This window comes from Nyctereutes procyonoides, unplaced genomic scaffold (assembly GCF_905146905.1).
Source record: "Nyctereutes procyonoides isolate TBG_1078 unplaced genomic scaffold, NYPRO_anot_genome, whole genome shotgun sequence".
NCBI classification, from domain to species: Eukaryota; Metazoa; Chordata; class Mammalia; order Carnivora; family Canidae; genus Nyctereutes; species Nyctereutes procyonoides.
Genome location: NW_026575024.1, coordinates 10,797,505 through 10,824,117, shown reverse-complemented (window position 1 = coordinate 10,824,117; position 26,613 = coordinate 10,797,505). Strand labels below are relative to the sequence as shown.

At 46.6% G+C, this 26,613-nt stretch overlaps 1 long non-coding RNA gene across 1 annotated transcript in view; it reads left to right on the top strand.

The window, feature by feature from the left end:
• LOC129498670 (uncharacterized) overlaps nucleotides 1-25,814 on the top strand; it is a 40,690-nt gene extending 14,876 nt beyond the window's left edge. The window contains exons 4-5 of the long non-coding RNA XR_008662172.1: nucleotides 25,030-25,195; nucleotides 25,685-25,814. This is a non-coding gene — a long non-coding RNA (uncharacterized LOC129498670). The remainder of the gene's footprint in view (nucleotides 1-25,029; nucleotides 25,196-25,684) is intronic.
• The last annotated feature ends 799 nt before the right edge of the window (nucleotides 25,815-26,613 follow it).

Sequence of the window (26,613 nt, the reverse complement as noted above, 5' to 3'; positions counted from 1 at the left end):
CTGCCTTTTTTCCTTGATTTCCAACCTAATTTTTTTAGGCTCTTCCCCCAACTCCCACTGCCCCTGCTACATTTGTATGTATGACTCCTACAGACTTGATGTGTCTCAGTCAGGGGGTGGGGCCTAGGCATGACACATGAAGGGCTCCCTTCGTCACCTTGGCACAGCAGCTTTCAGATTCTGCTCAGGGATGGACCCAGGAACAAAGCCCTCATTGACCACCACCGCAGAGAGGCCTGGCTCCATGGAACCAACCAGCCTGTAACACCTAGAGATGAATTTCTCTCTCCCTCTCCTTGGCTCCCTTCCACCCTACAGCCACTGGAGACAAGAAACCAGAAATAAGCAGCCCCAAAGAATAGTAACTGACACTCCTCCCCACAAACACACAGAGTATGTGTATGTGTATGTGTATGTGTATGTGTATACTCTGAAGGGTAATTTGGCAAAACCTTTGAAAACCAGAAATGAGTATATATGCCTGCCACCCAGAACATAACTTATGCATGTGCCCAAGGAGGCTTGCACACACAGGTCTGCTTAAAAAAAAAAAAAAAGTTTATCATAGAAAACAATTGAAAATAATGTAAACATCCATCAAAAAACAATCACACAGAATGCGGAAGAGTCATGCTGTGGCTCAGTGGGCAGCAGCTTAACAAGAATGAGCTAAGTTGGTAGGTAACAAGAGAAGTCAGTCTCCAAAAAAAAAAAAAAGAAGTCAGTCTCCCAAGACATATTACTGAGTGAAAAGGGGGTCAAGATGATACATTTGGCATAATCCTGACTGTGTAAACCCCCCACCCCTTGCTTCGTACACACAAAAGGAATGAGATACTACGGAAACATGTATCAAGCCTGAAAAGTCTTAAAGGATTTAAACCAAACTGGGCCATTACCTCTGGGAAGAAGGGGGGCAAAACAGTTTAAGGATGGTGCTCTTCCCTGTAACAGTTTCATTTTGAAAAATGAAAATGGATTCATCTATTGCCTGTGTCCCAAGCAGCTTCCTCCTCTGCACCCAGGTGTGGAGAAACTTTCATCCAAGCATGCACCTGCTTAGACTAATTCAAAGAGTTCTACAATATGTCCACTGAGAAATCAACAGTCATGCTGAAGGGAGAACCCAGAAATTCTACAGACACTCAAGTGTGATCACCTCCACTCAGATGTGGGACCCCTGAGCCAGCAGGGACTTGTCACAGAGCAGAAATCCCTCAAGAGCAGGAGAGTGGTCCTGGTGACTCTGTCGGGAGCTTAGGTCTCCTGGAAATGAGGACAGTAGATACATATCAGAAAGGAAAGTTTTAAATAGTGCTGACTTGATTTCAGGAAACCGTGTCACCTACTCTAACTTATAAAACATGAAAATCATTTTGAAATGCTTGCCAGGGTTGAGTATGAACAAGTTCAGGCCTCACAGAGAGAAAGGGCTTACTGAACAGTTTAGATTGTCTGCTCCCCCATCACTGATGACATGAGAGACACAATGGGCACTCAACCTTGTGTTCCATGCAAGGTGCCCCTCCTGTGCTATTGATGGGATTCTTCACATGTCGCATGCCTGTTGGCTTCCAGAACTGAGCTAGGGGAGCGAGAAGACAAGTGACGTCCTCCAGCGTGGAAGGAAGCTCCAGGTTTGGAGACACGCTGTCTCAGATGTGGGGTGTCCAGTTGTCAGAACATGGGGCAGAGAGAGACCATGCCCAGGGCTTACACAGGGTCAGTGCCCAAGGCGACTTTAGTTGCTGCACAGACTGGGCCCAACACAATGCTGAACCTCCCGGTGGAAAGCCCTCATATTCCCGATGTGCTGCTCTTTCAATCCCATTTGGCCTGTGAGGAAGTCTCAGCTTTATACCCATCTGATCTGACCACCTTTCCAGCATTTACTAATCTGTTTAACAAAGAGAAAGCAGGCCTCAGGCTTCAATCATTCAGCAACCAACAGTGTCTAGCTATGACGGTGTCTGGCAAGTGATGATGGTTTTTCCATTGATACTTTCCTGTTCTTAATATTTTAAAGTTTAAAAGTAAGTCCACCAGATAAGGGGAGAATGAACAAAATCCTAATAGGACATGGAGTAGAGTTAACAATAACATATTCATAGTGGTTCATTGATCATGGCAGATGTACCATAGTAACATAGGATGTCAACGATGGCTGGAAGTCAGGGGCAGGGTATAGAAGAGTTCCCTGTACTTTCTTTGCAGGTTTTTTGTAAAAAAATGAGACTAAATTTTAAAGTTTATTTAAATATTTGTAATGAACTCGGATAAAAATAGGCCCATGCTGTTTTTTAACATGTAGAACCGGAGAGAAATGGAGAAAGCCAATTGTGGCAAAAATGTTGACAATTGGTGGATATAGAGGAGGGACATATGGGTGTTCTTGATGCTCTTCACTCAACTTCTGTGCAGGTTTGAGATTTCTTACAGTTAAGTCGGGGGGGGGGGCGGGAAGTAAATCAGTTTACAGAAAAATCTTAAGTATAGGAGAGCCCTTGGGGATGAATATGGCCAGAGTTGTCACAGTGGTGCCTGAGTTACTGGCATTTGGGGGACACTAGGTGGTCTGGCAGGGAGATCTCACTACCCATCGCCCCAGAACCCACTTACGAGCCCCAGCTTCCACGAGCACACACTTTCCAAATGGTACAGCATATCCAGTACTTTCAAACTCTTTTACCATCTCCACCCAGGCTCCCCTCACAGCATCCTCATGGTGTAAGCAAGGCAGGTGCTGTCATCCCACAGGCCAGGCTGGGCATTTCGGGGATGGAGATGAATAAGGAGGAAATGTTCTAGCAGGAGACAGACGGGTAAACAGAGACCCACAGTGCCAAATGCTCATTTCAGGCCAGATAGTAAGTGCTGGGTGGGGCAGCACCTTTGAGAATGAAGGGAATGTCCCAAGGAAGGGTGTCACCAGGGAAGGATGAGTAAACAGAAAGGTTATGTGATCTTTCCAGAGAACCTTCCTTCTCAGGCCCTCAGGGTAAGGCCAAAATGGCAGCTTTTATGCCCTGCAGAACCTTGGTCTCTGCCCGTTTTCCTGCTTTGCTCCCTCGCCTGAACAAACAACCCGAGTGCTCTTACTGTGCACAGCCTGTCCTTCCGGTTCCCCTAGCCCCTCAGCTAGGAATTCTCTACCCTGGGGCTTCTCTCAGCACCTTGCTTGGCTCTCACTTGGTTAATACCTTAACCCTTAACCTGCTGGCAGCCTACCAAGAAGCACATTCTCCCAGAGCTCTCTGAGCCCCTACTCTGGGCACGGTGCCCCTCTTGGCGCCATCCTCAATACCTTATCATGTAGAGCTGTGTAAGCACCCAGACCCTGGAGTCCGGTCCTAGCCTATCTGTCCCAGCTGTATTACCTTAGGCAAGTCACTTAACCTTTCCAGGCTTCCATTTTTTTTGTCTGTAAAATGGGAATACCTATAGTGCCTCAGTGGTATGGTCTGAGGATTGGATGAAATATACCTTCCTGCTTAACATGCAGTCTGGGGACCAGTAGACTGGAGCTTGTTAGTGGAGTCACAGATCCAACCCCAGGCCTCCCAGACTAGATCCTGTATTTTATCAGGATCCCAAAGTGATGCGCATGGATGCTGCTAAACTTGACAAGCACAAGACATTATGTGGAAAGTGTGCAGACCTTGCCTGGCTCCTCTTAAATAGCCGTTATCATCATCATCATCTTTGTGTCATCCCTTGAGATTGCCTGTTTCCTCATTCTTCTCCACCTGGTCCATCCTGACCAGGACAGCCCTGTGTGCCACTGCATGCTTAGTAACCCAGAGCAGAGTAAGTGCTCCGTAATTAAGGGCTAAATTCCCTCATTTGTCCAGTTCTCATGGAGAAGCCAGACTGGGACCCAGATGGCCTCACTTCTGGCTTTTTGGACTCATTGCTGCCATGAATGCCCAGCATCCTACAAGATGGTGGGGACAAAGTCTGGGGTGGTGAAAGGGCCTGTGAACTTAACAGAAAGAACAAACCCCCAAACTCAGCCTACTTGGTAAAATCCATCGTTCTTCTGCTAGTGACATCAATATTCCCCTCCTCTGTCGATTCTGTCCACCCTCAGTCCTGCTGAGAATGTCACATTGCTGGGTTCTTCCTGGAGATAAATACCCAGATCCTTCATCCCCAGACCTCTCCTCCACACTCCTCTTGACCCAGCCTCACTCCAGGCACCTCTGCTCCTGTGACAAGCTACCAGTTCATCAGATAGAAGAAGGCTCTGTTTCGCTGGGGAAACCTTTAGAAGGACAGGTCCCTGCTCTGGCGTCTGCCAGGGCTATAAACCTTGGTTCAGCAGAGGAATGAATCTGCTCCGAAGACTGGAGCTTTATCAGCTAAGGGGATTAGCAAAGGCCGAGTCCCGACCTGAGAGAAAATCCCAGACACCCTCCACACTCCCCTTGGGACCCTCCAGAGTCAAATATTTTCAGAACCAACTCCAGTTAAGTAAATAGTTCTCTGCACGTGAGTGCCCACAGGGTTTCTCCGAGGACCTGACATTCTCCACTTGGTGACTGTCATTTCCTTACAAACATAACATTGAAAGCGATCTTTGCATTCCCAGAATGACTTCCCCAGCTGAGGAATTCTGCGAGTCCCCTTGAGTTCAGGGCTATTGCTTTATTTCGTGCTTTTATGACAACACCGCCTAAATGTATCCTGTACAATTTGATAAGAGCCCTTTGCCCCCCTCCCCGAGCATGCGTGTCTTTCTTTGCCACAAACTTCTAGTAAACTCTTCAAATATGCACTGCCTAAATTGAACCCTGATGCTCGGAACACTAATGGGGAGCCCTCTTCAAAGCAGTTCTCTACAACCCAACAGTTTACATGTTGCTGGAAACAATGGACTTAAGTGCACAATTTATTTGGGTTGGCTGGTTTCATGCTGGTTGGAATCTGCTTTGGGGGAAAAACAAACCCTGCATGTGTTTAGATTTATAATTTATACCGAAAGCACAAATACCTCGTAATAGGGCTAAAATGAGACACAGTTATGAGCAGGAGGCATGCACATGTTGGCTTTGCTGTTTCATGGACATACTACGGGAGATTACAGACTGCTTTTTAATTAAGCCACCATCTCCCTCTGCCTACCCCCTGCCCCAAAAGAAAGACCATCTATGGCGGAAACTGTAGACTGCCTGGCCTGTGTGCAAGTGCCCTGATCTGGCACTTTCCCAGCTGTTCCACGCGTTGCTCCAGTGGCTTGCAGTGCCCACCTCACTCCATCCCTCCAATAGCCTCATCCGTGGTGTCATAATCCCCATGTTACGGAGGAGGAAACTGAGGCATTGGAAGGTGAAGTCACTTTCCCCAGGTCCCATAGCAAGCAAGTAATTGAGTCAGGATTCAGACTCAAATAGTCTTGCGCCAGAATCAGTGCTCTCAACCCTTAGGTACTTCTGTAGTAAAATCTACTGACCCCGTAGCCAGAATGCTCCATTAACTTAATTTTTTATTGCAGTTGAGTTGGAAAAGAAACCAGGCAAATAGCGAGACAATAATAAGATATCAGGACTTAAAGCAAAAATGAGGTCCCACTCTCCAAATTAAATGACACAAAATCTAGAAAACAACACATTCGACCTCTACCTTCTGCACCTCCATCTTCAGGGCCAGAGAAGGAGATGCAAGTCCCAGGGGGAGACCCAGGGTCCCAGAGAACCTCCATCAATAATAAGGAGCCAGCACTACCCTTCCAATTCCAGAAGCAGGAGCCAGAAGAGTGTACTTCAGGGAGGTTGCTGTGGCAGGTCATGACAGTAAGGGCCCCTACTGAGTGTCCTCCCTGGGTTCACTGCCCTTTGCAGTGTGCTAATCCAGCTCCTTCTGAAAGCGTATGTCTCCACCCACTTGAATCTGGTGGCACTATGACTTGCTTTGACAGAGTGAGGTGGAAGCAGTGGTCTGCCAGCTTTGGAACCAAGCCTTCAATCTGCGCTTTCTGCCTTTAATTTCACTGGGAGTTTCAAGACCACAAATAGTGAAGAGGCCTGGGGTAGCCACCCAGGAGACCAGACATACATGGGGAACGGAACCAAGGCACCTCTGCTGACAGCCAGACCCCTGCTGGGTGTATGGATGAGGCCCCCTTAGACCCTCCAGCCCTAGATAAGTTGTCCGATGACTGTAGCCCCACTAGTGAGCCCAGGAAGGCCAACAGGACTACTGCCCAGACTGCTACCCCACAGAACGGTGAGAAATGACCCACTTGTCATTGCTTTAAGCTACTAAGTTTTGGGGTAGTTTGCTACACAGCAGCTAGAGTGGAAATCATTGTTAACACAGTTAAAATGAAGGTTCTCTGCTGAAACCACAGCTGTAAAGAGTATTGCCATATGACTGCTTCTCCAGCACAGCAGTTTCTGGAGGATTTGTGGAAGCATGTGTCATAATGTGTCCTTAGCCCTTTTATGAGGACACTGGTAGCCCAATGGTAATTTTGCTTCTGTTCACTTATTAAATATATGACCATTATTTTCCATATGAAAAAGGAACTGTCATTAGCACTAGGGACACAGATAAATTTGGTATAGTATGCTAAGAACTCCCGGGATAAGAGAGGAAGTGACAAGAATGCTTCTAGGCAGGAATTCGTTCAGGGAATGTCCGAGTACCAGGCACCACTTTCAGGGCTAGAAATACAAAGATGGAAAGGTCACAAATGCAGACCTCATAGGGTCTTTGTCTGGTGGGGGACCGGGACTTCAATAAAAAGAAGACAGGGCACCTGAGTGGCTCACTCAGTTAGGCATCTGTCTCTTGGTTTCAGCTCAGGTCCTGATCTCATGGGTCGTGAGGTCGAGCTCTCCATTGGGCTCTGTGCTCAGTGGGAGTCTGCTTGGATATCCTCTCATTCTGCCCCTTCCCCTGCTGCGCTCTCCTCTCTCTCTCTCTCTCTCTCTCTCTCTCTCTCAAATAAATAAATCTTTAAAAATAAAAATAAAAAAGAAGACATGAACATGTGACCACAAATGGTGTCCAGTGCTATGAAGAAGCAGCACAGGGTGCCCAGAAAGAGAATTCACCTGGTGAGAGGAGGTCTGGAACGTTCGCTGGGTCAGTTAGGTCAACCTGGAGCCCAGCTTTGTTTTACATACAAACACAGAATGTTTTCTACCTGTTTTTTATATATACTGAACTCCCCTGGAATGCCAGGACCATATAAATTGAGAGAAGACTGAACTTTGCTTGGGAATTCTCCTTGGTTGCTATTCTGGAGGAACAGCTCTGGCAACAAACTCCGTGTGCTTGAAGCACGTGGGTGGTCCGCCTGCACTTGAAGCTTTCATCTTTTTACCTGTAAGCTCAAGCACCTGGAGACTTTACTATGCCTTCCAGCATTATAATACAGATGATTTTATTATAAATTACTTTTTACTCTCCTTTATTACACAGTTTGAGGATTACATATACATTGTTTTCTTATATAAGTAGGTAGGTTACATTACTGAGGAATTTCATTTCATGGTTGATGAAGAGGTGTTGGCTCTGATAAGGTTAGAACCAGAGGCTTTGGGGCACCTGGGCTGCAGTAGTTGGTTAAGTATCTGACTCTTGGTTTCGGCTCAGGTCATGATCTCAGGGTCTTGGGATCAAGCCTACATTAGGCTTCACCCTCAGCATGGAGTCTGCTTGAGATTCTCTCTCTTCCTCTGCCCTCCCACTTATGTTGTCTCTTTCTAAAATAAATTTTAAAAATTTTTTAAAAAGAAGAAAAACTGCAGGCATCTTCAAGACCCTCCTTCTGCTGGGGGACAGGGAGTCGGGCCAGTGTAAGAGCTAACAGAGGGTATGGGGTTAGAGCCCAGAGAGCTAGGGACAGTGTGGTACAAGATGAGGCCAGAGGAGGACATGGGGACACTGGATCCTCATACAGTGCTGGGGCAGATGTGAAATGGTACAGTTGCCATAGACAACAGTCTGGCAGTTTCTCAAAGGCTAAACATAGGATACCATCAGAATCAGCAAGTCTACTCCTAGGCACATTGCCAAGAAAAAAGGAAAATATATGTTCACACAAAAACTTGAACACAAACAGCATTATTTATAATGGCCAAAAAAGGAGAAATAACCAGGGTGTCTGTCAACTGGTGACTGGATAAACAAAATGTGGTCTGTTCTTACAATGGAATATTATTCAGCCATGAAAAGGAATGAAGTACTGACACATGCTACAACGTGGATGAATCTAGAAAACATGATGCTAAGTGAAAGAATCTAGACACAAAAGGTCACATAAGATTCCATTTATATGAAATGTCCAGAATAGGCAAATCCATAGAGACAGCAGATCCGTGGCTACCTGGGACTGGCAAAGGTGGACGGAGCAGGGTCGGAGAGCGACTAGTCATACATATGGGGTTTCTTTCATGGGTAATGAAAATATTCTGGAATTAAATAGTGCTGATTGTTGCATAAGTCTTTATATATTAAAAACCAGTAGGGAGGAGCACCTGGGTGGCTCAGCGCTGTGGTACCCTGGTGGCACCTGGGTGGCTCAGTAGGTTAAGTATCTGCTTTCAGCTCAGGTCATGATCCCAGGGTCCTGGGATTGAGCCTGCATTGGGTTTCCTGCTCCGCGGGGAGATTATTTCTCCCTCTCCCTCTGCCTGCACGTGTGTTCTCTCAAATAAATAAATCTTTAAAAAAATTCTCTCCCTCTGCCCCTCCCCCCAAGTATATATATTAAAAACCACTAAACTGTATACTTTTTTATTTTTTAAAGATTTTATTTATTCATGAAAGACAGAGGCAGAGGCAGAGGCAGAGGGAGAAGCAGGCTCCATGCAGGGAGCCTGATGTGGGATTTGATCCCCGGACTCCAGGATCACGCCCTGGGTTGAAGGCAGGCTCTAAACTGTTGAACTACCTAGGCATCCCTAAATTATATACTTTTTTAAAAGATTTTATTTTTAAGTAATTTCTGAACTCCGCATGGGGCTTGAAGTCACAACCCGGAGATCGAGAGTCACTCTACTGACTGGGCCAACCAGAAGCCCCCTAAATTGTATACTTCAAAAGGGTGAATTTTAGGGCATTTGAGTTTTGTTTCAAGCAAAACAAAAAGATGAAGCTGAAGAACTAGATGGGGCCACACCATGCAGGATGCCATGGCCTACGCTGAGTTTTTATCTTCAGCCTCAGACTAATGGGAGCCGTGGAAGGTGTTGGGCACCAACGTGGCAGCACAGGTTTGCATTTGAGAAGGATCTCCTTGAATCATGGCCTGGAGACGGATACAACATATGGTTTCAAATGGCAAGGAAGAGCGAGTGTGTGAACCAACACCCAGCTTCAGGCTGGAGCAGGAGGGCAGCCGCGCTGAATGCAGTTTGTGGGGACGACTGTCACAGGAAGAGGCGTGCTGGGAGAAACAGCCTCTGATGATAGCATCTGGGAGGATGTTTTGGAAGAGGAGGCATCTGAACAGAACTTTGTGGGGTTGGTTGGCATCCAAAGATTCAAGGGACACTCCAGGAATAAGGAATCAAATGAGCAAAGGTTTACTGTGGTTCCATTTGGCCAAGTAGGAAGGGAAACAAAAACTGTGGTAATGTATTCGGGTCCTCTAGGAAAACAGATCCAATCAGATATATAAAAACGCATATAGGAGGAGATTTAATACAGGAACTGAAGCATGAGGTTATGGAAGTCCCACAATCTGCTCTCTGTAAGCTGGAGAACCAGGAAAGCCTGTGGTGTGGTTCAGTCTGAGTCTGAGACCTGAGAACCAGGGGAGCCGATGGAGGACAGAAGATGGGTGTCCCAGCTCAAGCAGAGAACAGATTTGCCCTTCCTTTGCCTTACTGTTCTGTTCAGGCCCTCAACAGATTGGATGATGCCCATCTGCACTGGTGAAGGCAGCCTTCTTTACTCACTGTGATTCAAATCCTCATCTCTTCCAGAAACCTCCAAACAGACACACTCAGAAATAATGTTTTACCAGCTCTCTGGGTGTCCCTCATCCCATCAAGCTGACGTAAAAATCTATTATCACAGGTCTGCGCCATATCAACCTGACAGCCATATGCATCTTCTTAAACTATTCTTGATTTCCTAACAGAGACAATGACTTAAGTTCCAATTCTGTCTAACATGATACCACTATCGAAGGCACAACACAGGAACACTGGCCAACAGAGTGTGTCCTCCCACATCCCCCAACTTCCTGGGGGAGGCATTGGCCCCTCCTCACAGAAGACAGATTTTTTTTTTAGATTTTTTATTTTATTTATTCATGAGAGACACACACACAGAGAGAGAGAGAGGCAGAGACACAGGCAGAGGGAGAAGCAGGCTCCATGCAGGGACCCCGATGCAGGACTCGATCCTGAGTCCCGGAATCACGCCCTGAGCTGAAGCCAGACGCTCAACCGCTGAGCCACCCAGGCGTCCCACAGAAGACAGATTTAAACGGCGCCATATCCCTCAGGTCCTGCAGCTATGAAAGAGCTGGCAGATTTTTCATCTCAGATCTGTTTGGGAAAAAAAGTTGCCCAAGGTGGGTTCAAGCCAACTTGTAGCATGTGGACTTTATTTTATAGTCAATAAAGTCATTCTTTCTCATCTTGAGTCCCAAAACTCAGTTGTCCTTGCATATCTGTTTTGTATTACACATTCCAGTCCCTCAATTCTCTCGATAACATGTTTCCTTCAGGGAGAAATTGTGCTTGTCATTTGGAAAATGTGATCCACTCTTGCACTGGAGATGCTCGAGGACTCCAGACATCTACCTAGATGTGGGGAGGTAAAGTGTTTAAGTGTCAGAGAAACCATAACCCAGGGATATAACACCAGTGGGCCTTTGACAGCTGCCCAGTAATAAATGAGAGAGAGACGTGGATTCTTTCTGCCACTCAAACTCCCCGGCTTTGCTCTAAGCAGTAAGTGCCAAAAACAAATACATATTTGTTGAAGGTTTGTTTTGTTCTGTTTGGATTCCAGTTGTTGAGATATAATCATTTCTTGTAAGTAATGCATTTTTTTAAAAAAGGTACTTGAATCTTTACCTTATGGTTTAACAGCCACGGAAAAAGTCTTGAAATATTTTCAAAGGGAAAGAGGTAGGGCAGGAGGGAGGGGACAGAGATAAAAGATACAGTTATCGAAACTTAGGAGCCAGCACAAACCAACCTAGTCGGAGGCAAATGGGACTTCTGAAGGGGAGGAAAGTGAACTGGGAAGAACGCCCAGCACGTGCCACCAGCTCGCTTTCCTTCTGGCGTTTATGCAGTCTGGGACCTAGAGGGAGCCTGTTTGTGGGGCAGGAGTGACCCTGGGCCTTCTGGGTGCTGCAGTGGACAAGGGGGTGACAGCCTTAAGAACAGCCGAATTGACTTCCAAAGTCAGTCTGCACATTTCCAGGAAGTTCAGTGTTTCCTTACTTGCCTCAGGGCAAAAACAGCCACTGGTGCTTTAGGAAAGCAGGTGTGGAGCACCTGGCTGGCCCAGTCAGTAGAGCGTGCAATGCTTGATCTTAGGATTGTGAGTTTGGGCCCCACTTTGGATATAGAGATTACTTAAAATGTTTAGGGGTGCCCGGGTGGCTTAGTTGGTTAAGCATCTGCCTTTGGCTCTGGTCATGATCCCAGGGTCCTGGGATGGAGCCCCACAGGGCAGGCTCCCTTCTCAGTGGGGAGTCTGCACCTCCCTCTCCCTCTGCAGCTCCCCCCCCACCCCCCGCGGCTCATGTTCCCCTGCTAGTTTGCTGCCTCTCGCTCTCTCGCTCACTCTTGCTCTCAAGTAAGTAAAATCTTAAAAAAAATAAAATAAATTAAAATCATCATAAGAAAGATAGGTTTAAGGGCCTCACCCCAAACCCAGTGAAATAGAGTGTCCAAGAAACATGGCAAGTTGAGTGATTATGGGCAAGTTACTTAACTCACACAGGCATCCATTTCTTCATCTTGAAATGGTGATAAGAGAGCCCAGCCTCAGGGTTGTGTGAGGATTTAATCAGGGCATTCAGGTGAGGAGCTCTGCAGCATGCCGGGACCTGAACCACACTGGATAGCCATTACCTGCTTACCTCCTGTATTCTGTTCCAGGTAAGGCACAAAGCTATAAAACCACCCGCTCTAGCCTCAGTCTCAAGAGGCGGCCACTGGTAGTAACCTCTGCAGAGCCCATCTGCATCTTGATCCAACCTTCAGTGATGTACTACACCTGTTTTATGTTGTGGTGACATCGCCTGTGCTATTGTATCAGCTTACCCTTCACCAGAGGGAGTAGAGTTCTACTGCCTTTGGGTTCAGTCTAAGATGGTCACTGCCTTTTAGATCTGTAGCTGGCCCTTCAGTGACACATGCTTGGGTCCACTCACACATGGATTTTTTTTCAATAAATACAGCACAATACTACAAATACTTCCTTATGGCTTTCTTAATACCACTTTCTTAAGCTTACTTCATTGTAAGAATACAATATGTAGCACATATAACATGCAAAAATATGTGTTAATCTACTGTTTATGTTATTGGTAAGGCTTCCACTCAACAGTAGGTTATTAGTAGTTCAGTTTTTCAGAGTCAGAACCATACATGGATTTTCAACTGTCCAGGGCCACTGCCCTCCAAGTCCCTCATTGTTCAAGGGTCAACTCTACATAGACTTTGGTTGATCACCCTCATTTACACACAGGCATTGACTCTGGGCCAGAACTGTTCTAGGTTCTGGAAATCAAGTGGGGAAAACAAAACCCATGCCTACATGGAGCTCATGTCATCATAGGGGATGGAAATAATAAAGAGAGCCAATAGATATGCCCAGAATCCCATCCTTTCTGACTGGAAGCAGAGCTGGAAACAGTAAGGGAGTGCCAGAGGGAACCTCAAAGGCCCCAATTGAGGGGAAGGATCATGGTAGATAAGGTTAGGAAAAAGGGAACAGACAGAGTCTATCTGAAGCTATTGAGAGGATTTTGCATTGACTGAGTGAGATAAGAAGCTTTCAGAGGGCTTCAAGCAGAGGAGGGACCTGATCTCACTTAGGTTTTACTGGAAGCCTTCTAGCTTGGAGTCAGGAATAAACTGTAGAGGGGCAAGTAGGAGAGAAACCAGGGAGGGGGCCTCTGCAAGAGATGGCGGTGACTTAGAAGATATGGAAGTGGTGAGAAGCAGTTGGATTCTGGATATATTTTGGAGGCCAAGCCAATAGGATGGGATGTGGGTGTGAGAGAAGCAGAGGAGTCCAGGATGATTCCAGCAGGAGTCACCTGGGAGCTACAACCGCATGAATGGAAAAAGCTTGATGAGAAGGTGGGTGGAGAGATCAGGGATTCGGTTTGGACTGCATTCAGTTTGAGATGCCTAGTAGATAGAAATAATGAAGGGGCTGAGTAGGCAAGTTAATATATGTATGGGTTCAGAGGAGAGATTGGGGCAGGAGATAGCAGTGTGAAGACCATCAGCATGTAGGTAGTAGTTAAAGCCATGATAATGGGGCACCTGGGTGGCTCAGTCAGGTACCTGTCTGCCTTTGACTTAGGTCATGCTTCCTGCTCAGCGGGGAGTCTGCTTCTCCTGTTCCCTCTGCCCTCCCCGCAACTGGTTTTGTCTCTTTCTCACTCTTAAATAAATAGATGAAATCTTTAAATAAAAGTAAATAATAAAGCCATGACAATGAAGACTGTAACCTGGAGAAGGAGTCATAGAAGAGGTCTGGGACCCAGGCCTGAAAGTCTCAACCTTTAGAAATGGGGACCAGTCACAACCTCACTTGGCAGATGCGGAATCTGAACTTTCTCCTGTGGGACCCTGAGTGCCCCATCTCACCACTCGCGACCTCCTCCCCAGCCACGGCATGAGGTGAGGGAAGGATCCGGTGAGGTGAGGATGGGAAAGGGCCGCAAACCACAAAGGGCAGAAAATCTTGGTGATCACTTAGTTCTTCCTAGAGAGTCACGTCCAGAAATCCACATTCATCCTAGGTCGGACTGTATCACTGGCACTCATTTATTCCACAGACATTTCCCAGGAACCTTCTATGTGCCAGGCACTGGTTACCGACAGTAAAAGTCGACACAACCCCCAGCCTCAGGAGCCTCTCTTCTAGCAAAGGGACCACTGTCCTAACTGCGACCTTTTTGCAGTCTTACTTCTCTTGGATTCCTGACAGTTAGTGCTTTTAAAAGTTTATTTTCTCAATTTTTGTGTCTGTTCCTAAGACATGAGAAGAGAGCATTCCAGATTTTTGTGAGCACTGCTCCACTGACAGAGTACAGGTATGTTGTAGAGAATCAATTGCTATGTTTGTAATGTTGGTTTTTCAGTGACACAGGACCCTCATTAACTAGTCACATGACGACAGCAGTGTTCTGCTGTGGTGGAAATGAAGCAAGCTAGGTGTGAGAATGCAGACTGCCTCATACTGTACAGCCACACAGTGCTGGTGCTCGAGCGTCACTGAAACGCAGCGTGCTCCTTGCTTCTGTGCTCACAGCTCAAGTGGAAGCTCTCGCACCGACTGGTCTTTTAAGGGAAACTCAAACATAATTACTCATCTTTTTAAAATAGAAATTGAGACAGAAGCCATTGGCATTTCTGACATTTCATGAGACCCTCTTAACACGCTCCTAAGCAGGATGAGGGCCACTCATCTGTTTGGGAAACAGTTAAGACACATAAGGTGTCAGATCTCTGTCACCACTCCCCAGCTGTGTGACTGTAAGCAAGTCATTACACTCGGCAGGCTCTGAGTTTCTCCAACCATAAACAGGAGACGCTGACTGTTCCTATCTATCTCCTGCAAAGTGTATGACATCAGACCTCTGAAGGCCGTGGCTTCCCACAGTCACCTCTCTCCCTAAAGGGCCACCATTACTGTGGAAGGGAAGGCAGAGGGTTGGGCCAGGCGGCGGGCGGGAGAGCCCTGGTGTTGTGTGAAGGTGCCACCCAGGCAGGAGCAGATCAGGTTACTCCAGCCTTAGCACTCAGCGTGGACCCTCCCAGACCTGCCTGGATGTGATGCTTCCCGCTGGCAGGCTGGCAGGAAGGTCTGCCCTGGTGGTGCTGCTGCATGGCCAAAGAGAAGGCCCAGGGCACTACTAGCTCCTCCTCCTGAATGGGGCAACTGGGTGGCTATGGGCAGTGAGGGGGTTCAGGGTTCACAGTGGAGTTGTTATGGTCCTGGATGGCCAGAGAGCTAGTGAAGCCATGCATGAACGGAAATGGAGTGTGCTGAAGACAGAGAAGTGAAGACAGATGATAATATTTAGAAGACGACGAATTCAGAGAGAAATGAGAGCAAAGGGAGTGTCTGAGGAATTTTGGGATGTGGCCACTTCTTGTCCTTAAATCCCCTCTTCAGAGCAGCTCACTAGCGATAAGTGTAAAGGACTCTGACCTCAATTAAATCTCAATGTTGGGAACAAATTAGCACCATCAGAGCATCTTGCAAATCCAAGTGTGAAGAACCGCACTTTCAGCTCAGACTGCCCTCTGTTGGATGTCTCAGCCCCACATCCCAGTCCTTAAACTCCACAAGAGAAGGAAAGCAAACACCCAGAGAGCCTCCCAACCCTTCCCATACAATTACCATTTTACTGGGCCGCCTTCAGCCCAGGGCCTGATCCTGGAGACCCGGGATGGAGTCCCACGTCAGGCTCCCTACATGGAGCCTGCTTCTCCCTCTGCCTGTGTCTCTGTCTCTCTCTCTCTCTATGTGTCTCTCAGAATAAATAAATAAAATCTTAAAAAACAAAACAAAAAAAAGGACCAGATGTCCCCCCACAAAGGGGCTCCCAAGGCACCCAAATCAGAGTCCCCTTTCTTAAGCAACTTAAGACACGATCTTAAGGACCGAGGTTCAAATATGACATGAATGTGCTTATTCAAAGCCTTTGCTCTTGGTTCTGGGCAGGGCACCAGAGCAGTCAAGGTAAATGACCATAGCACTGTTAGAGGTTGATAAAAACACAGGGACCTCCCTGGACAGGGAGTCAGGAGGCTATGTTCTTGGCTGTGTCTTGAACTCGCATGTGACTTCCATCAAGTTCTTCCCCTGTTCTGCCTGTCGATTGGCAGAAGGAGGCATAAGTTCAATGGCGCACTTTCCAACTTTAAACTCTGCTGATGACTGGCACTGCCCCTCAGGAAGACAGCTTTGGCGGTACCTATACATTTAAATGTGCACACCCGCTGATTTCTTAGACTAGGACTAGAGGAAAACAGGAGTGCACAAGACAGATGCGCAGGATGTTCACTGAAACACTGAGTAGTGATGACTTAAATGTCCACCATCACAAGACTATCTAAATAAGTTACTGCATACCTATACCTTGGAAAGCAAGGTAGCCTGGAGAAAAGAATGAAGAATGTAAGTAGTAAAGTGGAAGTATCACCGTGATTTTTTTTTCCTTAGCATGTGCAGTGGTAGGGGGTGGGGCAGAGAGAGGGAGAGAGAGATTCATAAGCAGGCTCCACACCCAGCTCAGAGCTTGAGATGGGGTTTGGATCTTGCAACCCTGAGATCATGACATGAGCCAAAATCAAGAGTCTGAGGCTTACCTGACTGTGCCATCCAGGTGCCCCCACTATGATATATTCTTGAGTGAAACAAGCAAGATTTGTCCAATAAAAAATACCTGCATGGTATATGCACATTGCTGTATTTTATATACAAACAAATATATATAAACATATATATGTATATAATACAATTTTCGTTATATATATAACAAAAGATCTCGAGGAAGGGTGTAGGGGAAACTTAGTCTTCCCCTACAAAATGCTTTACTTTTATAATAAAAATTACTTCAAAAGATTTTAATCTGTGGAGTAATATAAGGTAGATCTATATGGGTCTCATCTAAGCAGTTTGAGTTCTTGAACTACGAAAACCCAATGATGAGAGATTTGCAGTGATTCTTAGATTCGGGTGTGTCTAGTGCTTTCTGCATCAGCTACACGTGCCAGCCTGTGGGGTGGTCTGTTTGGCAAGTGGGAAATGGAGGTTCCAGACGAGTTTTTCGAGGCTATTTCTACTGTACACAAGATTACCTCCTCTGGGTTCCTACAAACCTATTTCTCTTCCTATCTTTTGGGACCTCATCCCTAAGGGGACACTTAGCGTGCTGTATCGTAATTGTGGGCTCAAGCACAATACTGTTCAAAATGAGGTCTGCTGAGCCTTAACTAAAAAAGCAGGGCCTGCATTTGATAGGTCTTTGGGATTTATTTAATGTTTTTTTCCCCCTAGCAGTTCGTTTTTGTTATGTTTTACAAAGATAGGCACCTGCAATGATTGGAAAATTCTTTAACAACTGGTCCTTCAGCAGTATCTCTGAGAAGCACCGAGATGCTGGAGAGAAGAGAGTCATCCACATTGCGGCAGGCATCCCATGTTTGGCATCTGAATGACTGTGTGAATGAGCAAGAGTAAGGCATGGGGTGGGGGGGGGTGCCCAGAATCTCAGTTTATCATTCAGGCCATGCAAAGGGCAAGAGCTGAGGACTTCAGTGTCACGGCCAGACTTGATAGGAGCATCCATCAGTGATCTCTCTTCCTGATTTTGAAGACGAAGCTGGGAGATCTTTCCCCCGAGTCATGGAGATGCCCAGGGAACAGTGAGGTGAGGGCCACACACAAATAAAAAGCAACATTCACTGCTCATGATTACAAAGTCAGACAAAGATAGCAGACTAAGATAAACATTCTCCTTACCAGCCTGAACAAGGAACAGAAAACACAGGGCACATGCACAAAGCTCTTATTTTAAGCACTGCTATTTAAGAGGAAGCTTTTGGACCATTTGCCTCAGGGTGAAGAAACTGAGGAGTGGGCAGGGTCCCACTGTGGGGCACAGGTTCAACCGTGAGAGAAACAACTCCAGCCTGAAGTTTCTGCCTCAGAACTTGTGCAAAAACTCCTTGATCCAGAAGGCTGCTGGGCATACCTTGCTCCATTTTGCAATTTGCCCTAGGCACTTTCCAGAAACAAATAGATCCTCATTATACCTAAAGAGACCCAAAACTAGAAAAATGACTGCCCTTTTTTGTTTTTAAGCTTCCCTGTAAAGTGTCATAGAAAGCAGGGTTGGAATGGACCTGAGTACAAAGCCCTACCCACTGTGTGCCATTCGTCCTCCCTGGCTCACCCCAGTCCCCACACTACAAGTGGGATAACAACAGGACCAAGTTAATGTGAGGAGTGAATATGAGAATGTGCATAGCACACTTAGCTCAGGCTTGACCTGACGTGGCATGAGCCTCCCACAAACGCTAGCTCGGGGCTCTTCGTAATCATAGACCAAAGTGCAAGCCCAAAGGAATCTTGAGCAGTGATAGGTACCATTAATTCAACACGTGGCATGTGCCAGAAACAGTGTTAAGGGACACATTTATAATCTGGTGGGATTCTTGGTACAACCTGTGAGGTAGTTACTCAGCCCCTTTTAGACACAGGACTCGGAGAGGTAAGGTCCCCTGTCCAGCTCAGTACAGAGGCAACCATGCCAGGAACTGAACCAGGCTCCCCTGCTGTGCTCCCCTTACCCACCTCTCTCACCCTCTTGGCTTCCTGGGTCTTGCTTTCTTCTGTGTTTCCCAAGAGAGAGCATGAGATCATGGGCATCAGCTTTGGCTGGCTTTGTTGTTGTTCTTAAGCCTTCATCACTGGTATGATTTTTCAAAAACTTGGCATTCCCTTAAATTAAAAAAAAAAAATACATTTGGTTCTTAAATGTCCCCTGAGGAGGGAAAAGAAAGGTTTCTATAAATGATTTAGTTCTTTTCTCCCTAATGTTGAATTTAATAAGGCTAAGTCATTGGATCTGCACTAACAAGTTGGGTTGTTTGTTGGTTTATTTTCATTTTGGAAACTCCTCTCCATAGTGAACCACACTCCCTCCGCTGAAAAAAATCCCATGAGGAATTCTGATCAGATGCCGGGGCTGTGGGGCACATCCCCTGGAGGGTATCATGTTTCTAGAAGGCTCCTAGAAGGCAACAAGTCTTGCAACCTGACTCTTAACTGCCTTCTTACCTGTTGGATTGTCTCAGGGCAAGGGGAAAAGGACATAGGCATGCTTTCTGCTTCCAAACAAAATTATGTACTTTGTAAAGGAAGGAATATTTTTAAACCAACAATTGAAATTCACTTAACTCTGTAAAAGGCAACACAAAATGGTGAGAGCCCTGGAGCCCAACTACTTAGGTTTTAGTACCAGTTCGACCCCTTACCTGTGTGGCCCTGGGCAAGTTGCTTGACATCTCTGAGCCTCAGTTCCCTCCTCTGTAAAATGCAGGTGATAATAGCACCTAAATCCTTATGTTTTTGTGAAGACAAAAGTGAGTTTGCCAGAGACTGAAGGATTGTCCCAGAACCCTCAGGGATAAAACTGGGAAGGTCCCAGGCAAACCAGGACGAGTCAATCACCCTAAGATGAAACTAGAGTACAGTGTAAATGCTTTAGGAACAGTCTCTGCACATTTTGCTACTCCATAGTCTTAGCTGCTATTATTCACAGCTCCTTCCAGCAACCATCTTATTCCTTGCCGTTGGTTGCCGTGGTCCTCGTTTATTTAGTGTCCATTCTACAGGGCCTTCTGTGTGTCTTTCATCCTTACACCACTAAACTGACACCCCCAAAGTCCCCAGGAAATATTTCTTGCCGTTTATAGAACAAGTTTCCGGAGAATCTGTTCTATGCCAGGCAAACAGCTCTTCAACAAATCTTGTAGTCTTTTCCCTCCTTATCTCCCTCAACCTTCAGGTAGCATCTAACTTAAAGGTTAAAATAGAAAAAATCCGTGTGATGCTGAGTGGCATGCCTACATGCCAGGAACGCCAATGATTGCCTGCAACCCCCAGAAGCTAAGGAGAGAGGCCTGGGACCTTCTCCCTTACAGCTTCCAGAAGGAACCAACTCTGGCAACACCTTGATTTTGGAATTACGGCCTCAGACCTGTGAGAGGGCAGATTTCTGTTGGTTTAGGTCGTACTTTCATTACAGCAGCCCTAGGAACTGAGTAGAGCCCCTTTCACAAGACCGTCACAAGTCTTGTGTCCTGACAAATGCAAGGGCCTCCTCACTGGTCTGCCTGCCATCTGTCTTCCCTCAAGTCAGCCTTAAAACACCAGCTTCTGACTCCCAGGTCAGAGACACCCCATGATCCCCAGCGCCTACATCAGCACTTCCCAAACTTACTCGACATGAGAATCCCACAGACAATGGTTAAAATGATAGGTTCCTGGCCGGGTTCCAGACCTCCAGAGATGGGCTTGCAGAAGGGGAGCCTTGGATTCTGCATTTTTAATAAGCACCCAAGATGATTAGGCACATTGGGGGCACTCTGGCCCACAAGATGAGATCCAGAAGAGACCAAGGCCCTTGGTTCAGTGATTTCCATACCATGGCACCAACCTCCTTTTCAAATGTCACTTCCCAAGGTTTTCCAGGACCTCAGAATCCATCCCACGGTGCTGCCTTCCTCGTAGTCCTTCAGCTTGCACATCCTTTTTACACAAAGATGCTGATGTACTTTGAGAACTGCTCTGCTTTCACCATTTTTGTCCCTAGAACTGTTCTTCCTTCGTCCCTCTTCTACATCTAGAATCCAGAATCTGAATGATCCCATAGACCTGAAAGTTGCCTCTGATTATTCAGTGATAGCCTTTCTGTGAACTCAGAATAAAACCCAAACCCTACACCAGGACCTGCAAAGACCCTACCTGTCCTAACCGTGTCCACCTCTCACAATGGGTCTCTTTTGGAACTGTTCTTGAAGTTCCAGGCAGAGGCTTTCCTTTAATTCCCCAAACCAAGTTTTTCCCCGCCTGGATCTTTGGCGCATGCCCTTCTCTCTCCACACCACCAACACCTTATAAATATCATGTCCTCAGAGCTTTTCTTACAACCCATCCTTAGTAGAAAACACACACACACACACACACACTCACACTCACACTTATTCTCAGTCACCACACTCTGATCAGTTGCCAACATTTAAAAATCAGGAAGTTTCACATAAAAATGTCCAGCCTCTTAAAGAATCAGCAGACCTGCCACTACAAAGCCCGCATTCTCCCACAGCCTCACAGGCTGGAGGTGAGCCCTGTCCTGGAGCAGGAATTCTCTGCAGGCCCCGCCCAGCCTCTCCATTCCCTTCAGTTACCTGCCTGGGCCATAAACAGCCATGTTTGTGACACTGCCTTGCCCCCCTCCCAAGTTGGGTTCACTTATCATCTGCCTCATAGAGAGCGATGGCTTTGGTCCCCAGTGCAACCCCAGCATCTCTCCTGTGCTGGGTGCATAGCTGGACCCCACTAAACATGAATTGGATGGATGGATGGATGGATGGATGGATGGGATGTCCTGCCTCCTCACTGTGTCCCATAAGCCATACCATTCATTTTGCCTTTTAATTACACCCTTCCCCGCAACACTTAACTAACTTGCTGCCTCCAGTGCCTCCCTCCTCCGTAGAGCTTATGACAATATAAATCTGATCCTTTCATTGCCCAGTTGTAAACATTTGAGGAGTCTCCGAGCACCAATTGGGGAAAGCATAAACTCGCCACGAGGGCATCTGAGGCCCTTCTCATCTGGTTTCCACCTACTCCTCCAGCCCCCACCTCCAGAGAGGGTCCTCACCCGGCACACCCACGCAACCACGCCATGGCTTGGGGAACACACCATGTTCTTTCCCCGCCCCCACACCTCTGCTGCAAAGCTGGCTTTCCCTGGAATGCCTCCTCCCCCGTCCCACTCCCTGCCATGCCTCTAGCAAACTCCTACTCATTCTTCTGCCCTAGCGCTAACCAGAGTCACTGCACTGTGAAACACTCCAGACCCCCCCTCCAGGCTGACTTAGTCATTCTCTCTTTTCTGCTCCCACCTCCCCCCCCCCCTTTCATACCATGGCCTCAGCACTGAGTAATGGCTCAAAATAGCAGCTGGTGTCTTCTGAGTACTTGCTGTGTGCCAGGCACAGAGTGAGCTTTATCGCCTTTAATCCTCACACTCACGCTGAGCCCCTGCCTGGAAGGAAGCCTTCCCTCCCCGCTCAGGATCCCCTACAACCCACCCAACACACAGAGACACAGGAGGATCTCTGTCTCACCTCCAGCTTCCCTGAGAGCCTGCCTCTGCCAACTTATGTTGAATTTTCTTTCTCCTTCCGCATCTTGCCTCCCCCCATCAGGCCTCCCCATCTCCCCTCCCTGCTTTATTTTTCTCCAGGACTTCTGTCACTAGCACACTATATACATTTTGATTAATTCTCTTGTGTATTGTCTCTACCTGGTGGAATGTCTGTTCCGGAAGGGCAGGGATTTTTGTCATGTCCTCTTCACCATCTAGAATTGCACCTGGCACATAATAGACAATAAATACTTATTAACTCAAAGAGACTAGCTATTATTACTCTTAAGATGTATCCCACAGGTGGTGGTAGTAGAGTCAAATGTGATCTCTGGATTGTCCCAGAGATCCCACCACCACCCTTAACTTTAGTGGCCACCACTTCCTGAAGACGTCTCTCCCTGACTGATTTCTCAGCTAGCCCTGGGTTCCTTGGAAGCAAGGACTCTATTGTATTTAGATTTGCGTTTCCCTCTGTGAGCCACAGTAGGTGCTCATGGATATTTGCCGAACCTATCTACAGTGTAAACTGAAGTAGACATGGTATCTTCACTTTTTACCCTCTGTCTCCATGCGAAAAACAGTGTTACATACATAGTTGAGGCTTTAGATACTTATTAACGAATTCTGTTATGGCAATAGGTAATAAAAATAATTAGCCATAATGACAATAATAGCTCACATTTACAAAGTCCTTACTCTGCACTAGGACCTTTTAAATGCTCTGTACATGAAGGAGGACGATTAACTCTCTTACTGTCCTCATTTTACAGATGATGAAATGGAACCTCAGAGAAGTTAAGAGCTCGCCCGAAGTCACACAGCCAGGAAATAGCAGAGGCAGGATTTGAACGTAGGCACCTGAGAGTCACATTCTTAACTGCTATGGGCTGCATCTCAGCTAAGAGATGTCCATTAAAAGGCCACCCTGTGTGGAAACAAGAATGGTTTATTACACATTTCTGTTTTCTTTCAAGGGATTTCTTGAAATTCTGCCAAAGGCTTTGGTAGGCAATATTACTTGCTAAATAATAACCACTAGTATGCATATTGCATTTGATGGTTGGCAGTGCAGCTTCATGTAGTTTCTCATCTGATCCCTGCAACAATGTGATGAGGTGACCACTTATGTCTCCTCTCATGAAAGAGGAATCTGAGGTTCTGAGTGGGTAAAGGAACAAGGTCAAGGTCATCCAGCCAGTGAGGAGCAGAGCAAGGGCTCAAGTTAACATCTGTCACTTGACAAAAAATTGAGATCTTAGGGAGCCTAGGCTGGTCAATTGGTTAAGCATCTGCCTTCAGCTCAGGTCATGATCCCAGGGTCCTGGGATCAGGCCCCACATGAGGCACTCTGCGAGGTGGAGAGCCTGCTTCTCCCTTTCCCCTGCCCCCTACTCATGTTCTCTATCTCTCTCTCTCAAATAAATAAACTCTTAAAAAAAATTAAGATGAGTGTTTCCAAACTAAGTCTCTTTCATGTCACTTAAAAGTAAATAAAATAATCCACAAGAAAGCCCTTGCCACAGCTCATGGAGCCAGGTAGGACCCTCATATTTGTTAAGTATCATCATCTTCATCAACACCTCCAGGAACTGGAATATTTTAGCTGATGACTGCAGCCTGTCTGTTGAACATGATGGAAAGATTACCCTTTTCATTCTAGTTCATCCCTCGTAATGTTGAAATAATGATCAATCTCCATTATCCCTGGGGAACCATAGAATGTTAAGAGCTGGAAGAGATTGTGGAGATGAGCTCATCCAGTGGCTGCATTCACAGATGGAGAAATTGAGTCCTCGAGTGGGAAGAGGTCAGAGGGCACACTTATCGAGGGCAGGGCTCATGCACTGTGCCTGGCACATATCGCCTCCCACGAAGATGGGCTTTTACCTGAAAGGGCATCTAGCTTCTTAAAGGCTACAGGAGGTAATTCATGAGTTTCCTGAGCTTTGAGCACCTCCACCTCACCCCCACACAAAGTACCAAAGTGTTATAAGCTATTAACCAGAAAACCAGTCATATGACTTAATTCCACCTCTGCTAAAGGGCTTAAAAATGCTTTGGTGAGTAGTCTGAGATTCATAAATACACACTTCAGCTCTTTCTCAAAGAATTATTAACCAGCTCCATCAAAACTGGAACTTGAGCAATCAAGGAGAAAAAAGAGCTGGCAAGAGAAATGTCTTGAATAAAATCTCGCCACCAGTATATATGACTTCTTGGCACCTCTAGCTTTTTTTTTTTTCTTTCTTTTCTATGCGTTAGAGGAGGAAGGAAAGAAAAGTATTATTGGATAAGACATGAATCAATAAAACAATGTGAAAAATTAGACTCTTTCCACTTCACAAGATCGATTCCAAACGAACACAAAAGTCGTGTTAAGTTGTAGAACTTAAAGACAGAAAGTATAGAGGAGGATACAGCACAAATGTAACCCCCACTGGCTTTTTCAGAGGACGAGGACGGAGACAGGCTGGAAGGACCTGACGGTGTGTGGGTGTGATAATCAGGGGTAGCCCATTCCCAACTAATGATTTTGAGAACCTATAATTTATCAAGCCCGTGTCATACTCACCTTACTTATCTCACGAACTCACTGGGTACTAATTCTCCCAAGCATGAGAGTAGCTTTTCATTCCACACTAAGGCCTTGATCAGCTTTGGCCTGAGGATTTGGGGGTGGGGAGGGGTGACAGAGAGAAATGAGATTAGGGTTCAGCCTGGGAACTAAAGAAACAGAAATATAAGACCTCCTCTGTGTTGTGTCTCTGGGCTCCGTGCTTCTCAAGGAAGTCTGAAATTCAGGCCCTGCCAACAAACTTGTGGCCACAACACCTCCCAGAATGAAAGGGTTCCCCTCCTCCACAACACCTTTATCAAATTCAAACTGTTTTCCACATTTCTTCCTTACACAGCTCGGGCGCACCTGTGACGCAAGCCTCAGAGCAAATTCCACTCAGGAGATCCAGGAAGCTCTGGCCTGTCCCTCCCGTCTAGAAAAGAAAGTCCAAGAGGGATACCACACCCGGAGGAGGGGAGAGAGGACATGACAACACCTCCAGGAATGCAGGGCCCACGCAGGTGTGTTGGCATCCATGAACTTCCTTTTGAAAAGGGCCTGATAAATCAGTATGGATAACAGTAATAAAGCTCAACCACCCGGCAGTCAGTGGCTTATGTTGAACTGGGGCCCTGGCAACTGGGAAGGGGAGAGTGACAGCTGAGAATAAAGGTTCCTAAAGGCTGTGACAAGTTTTCTACTCAGCGGTCCTTAAAGTGGGGGCCCTGAGATCTTTTTAGGGGATTCTCTTTTTTAATATATTTTTTAAAGACTTTTATTTATTCATGAGAGACACAGAGAGAGCTAGAGACACAGGCAGAGGAAGAAACAGGCTCCCCGCAGGGAACATGATGCGGGACTCGATTCCGGGACCCCGGGATCACGACCAAAGGCAGATGCTCAACCACTGAGCCACCCAAGCATCCCTTTTTTAGGGGATTCTCAAAGCTAAAACTATTTTCCTAATACTGAACATGTCACTTGTTTTTCTCATCCCCATTGTCTCACAGGTATCCAGTGGTGGTTTCCAGAAAGGACATATGTGATGATATCACCCTGATGACTCCTGGACTGTGTGTTTGTGTGTTCTTGTGTTTCAGCATCCTCAGTTTTAATTCTCATATAATGAATATTAAAAAGACATAGCATACACAAACAATACTCAGGGGCCCTCCATAATCTTTAAGGGTATTAAGGGGTCTGGAGATCAAACTGTGAAGCTGCCCCATCACAACACCACACTTTGTGTCCAGCACAGCTTGAGTCACATAACAGCAGGTGCTTTTGAACAGGGGGTGGAAGGCCACAGCCTTATTCAGTTTGAGATGGAATCCTTTTTTTTTTTTTTTTAAGATTTTATTTATTTATTCGTGATAGAGAGAGGCAGAGACCCAGGCAGAGGGAGAAGCAGTCTCCATGCAGGGAGTGTGATGTGGGACTCGATCCTGGGACTCCAGGATCATGCCCTGGGCCGAAGGCAGGCGCTTAAACCGCTGAGCCACCCAGGCTGCCCGAGATGGAATCCTTTTCATCTGTACTTCCACTCAAAATGGCCAGGAAAGACCTGAAATTCCCCCATAAACACTTGGTGAACTGAAAAGCCCCAGGGGGAAAGATGGGCTTCTCACCTTTGAGCCCAGGTGGGGCAAAGTTAGCACGGAGAAACCACACTCCCTGGGCACCAGCGCCCAGCAAAGCCATTATCCGAGTACCTGCCCGGAGTCAGGTACCATGCCACCTGCTCAACAGCGAGATGATGTGGTCCTGACTCCTCGGCGCTTTCATTCTAGGGCAGAGGCAGAGGAGTCCAAGAACATGAAAAAACTGAAGCTTGTCACCCACATGCTGGGAAGGATGTACGAGGAGTCAGGAGGGATTTGGAGTAGGCAGATGAGCGCAAGGCCCCGAGGACTGCACTGCGGTGGAATGAACCGCCCCC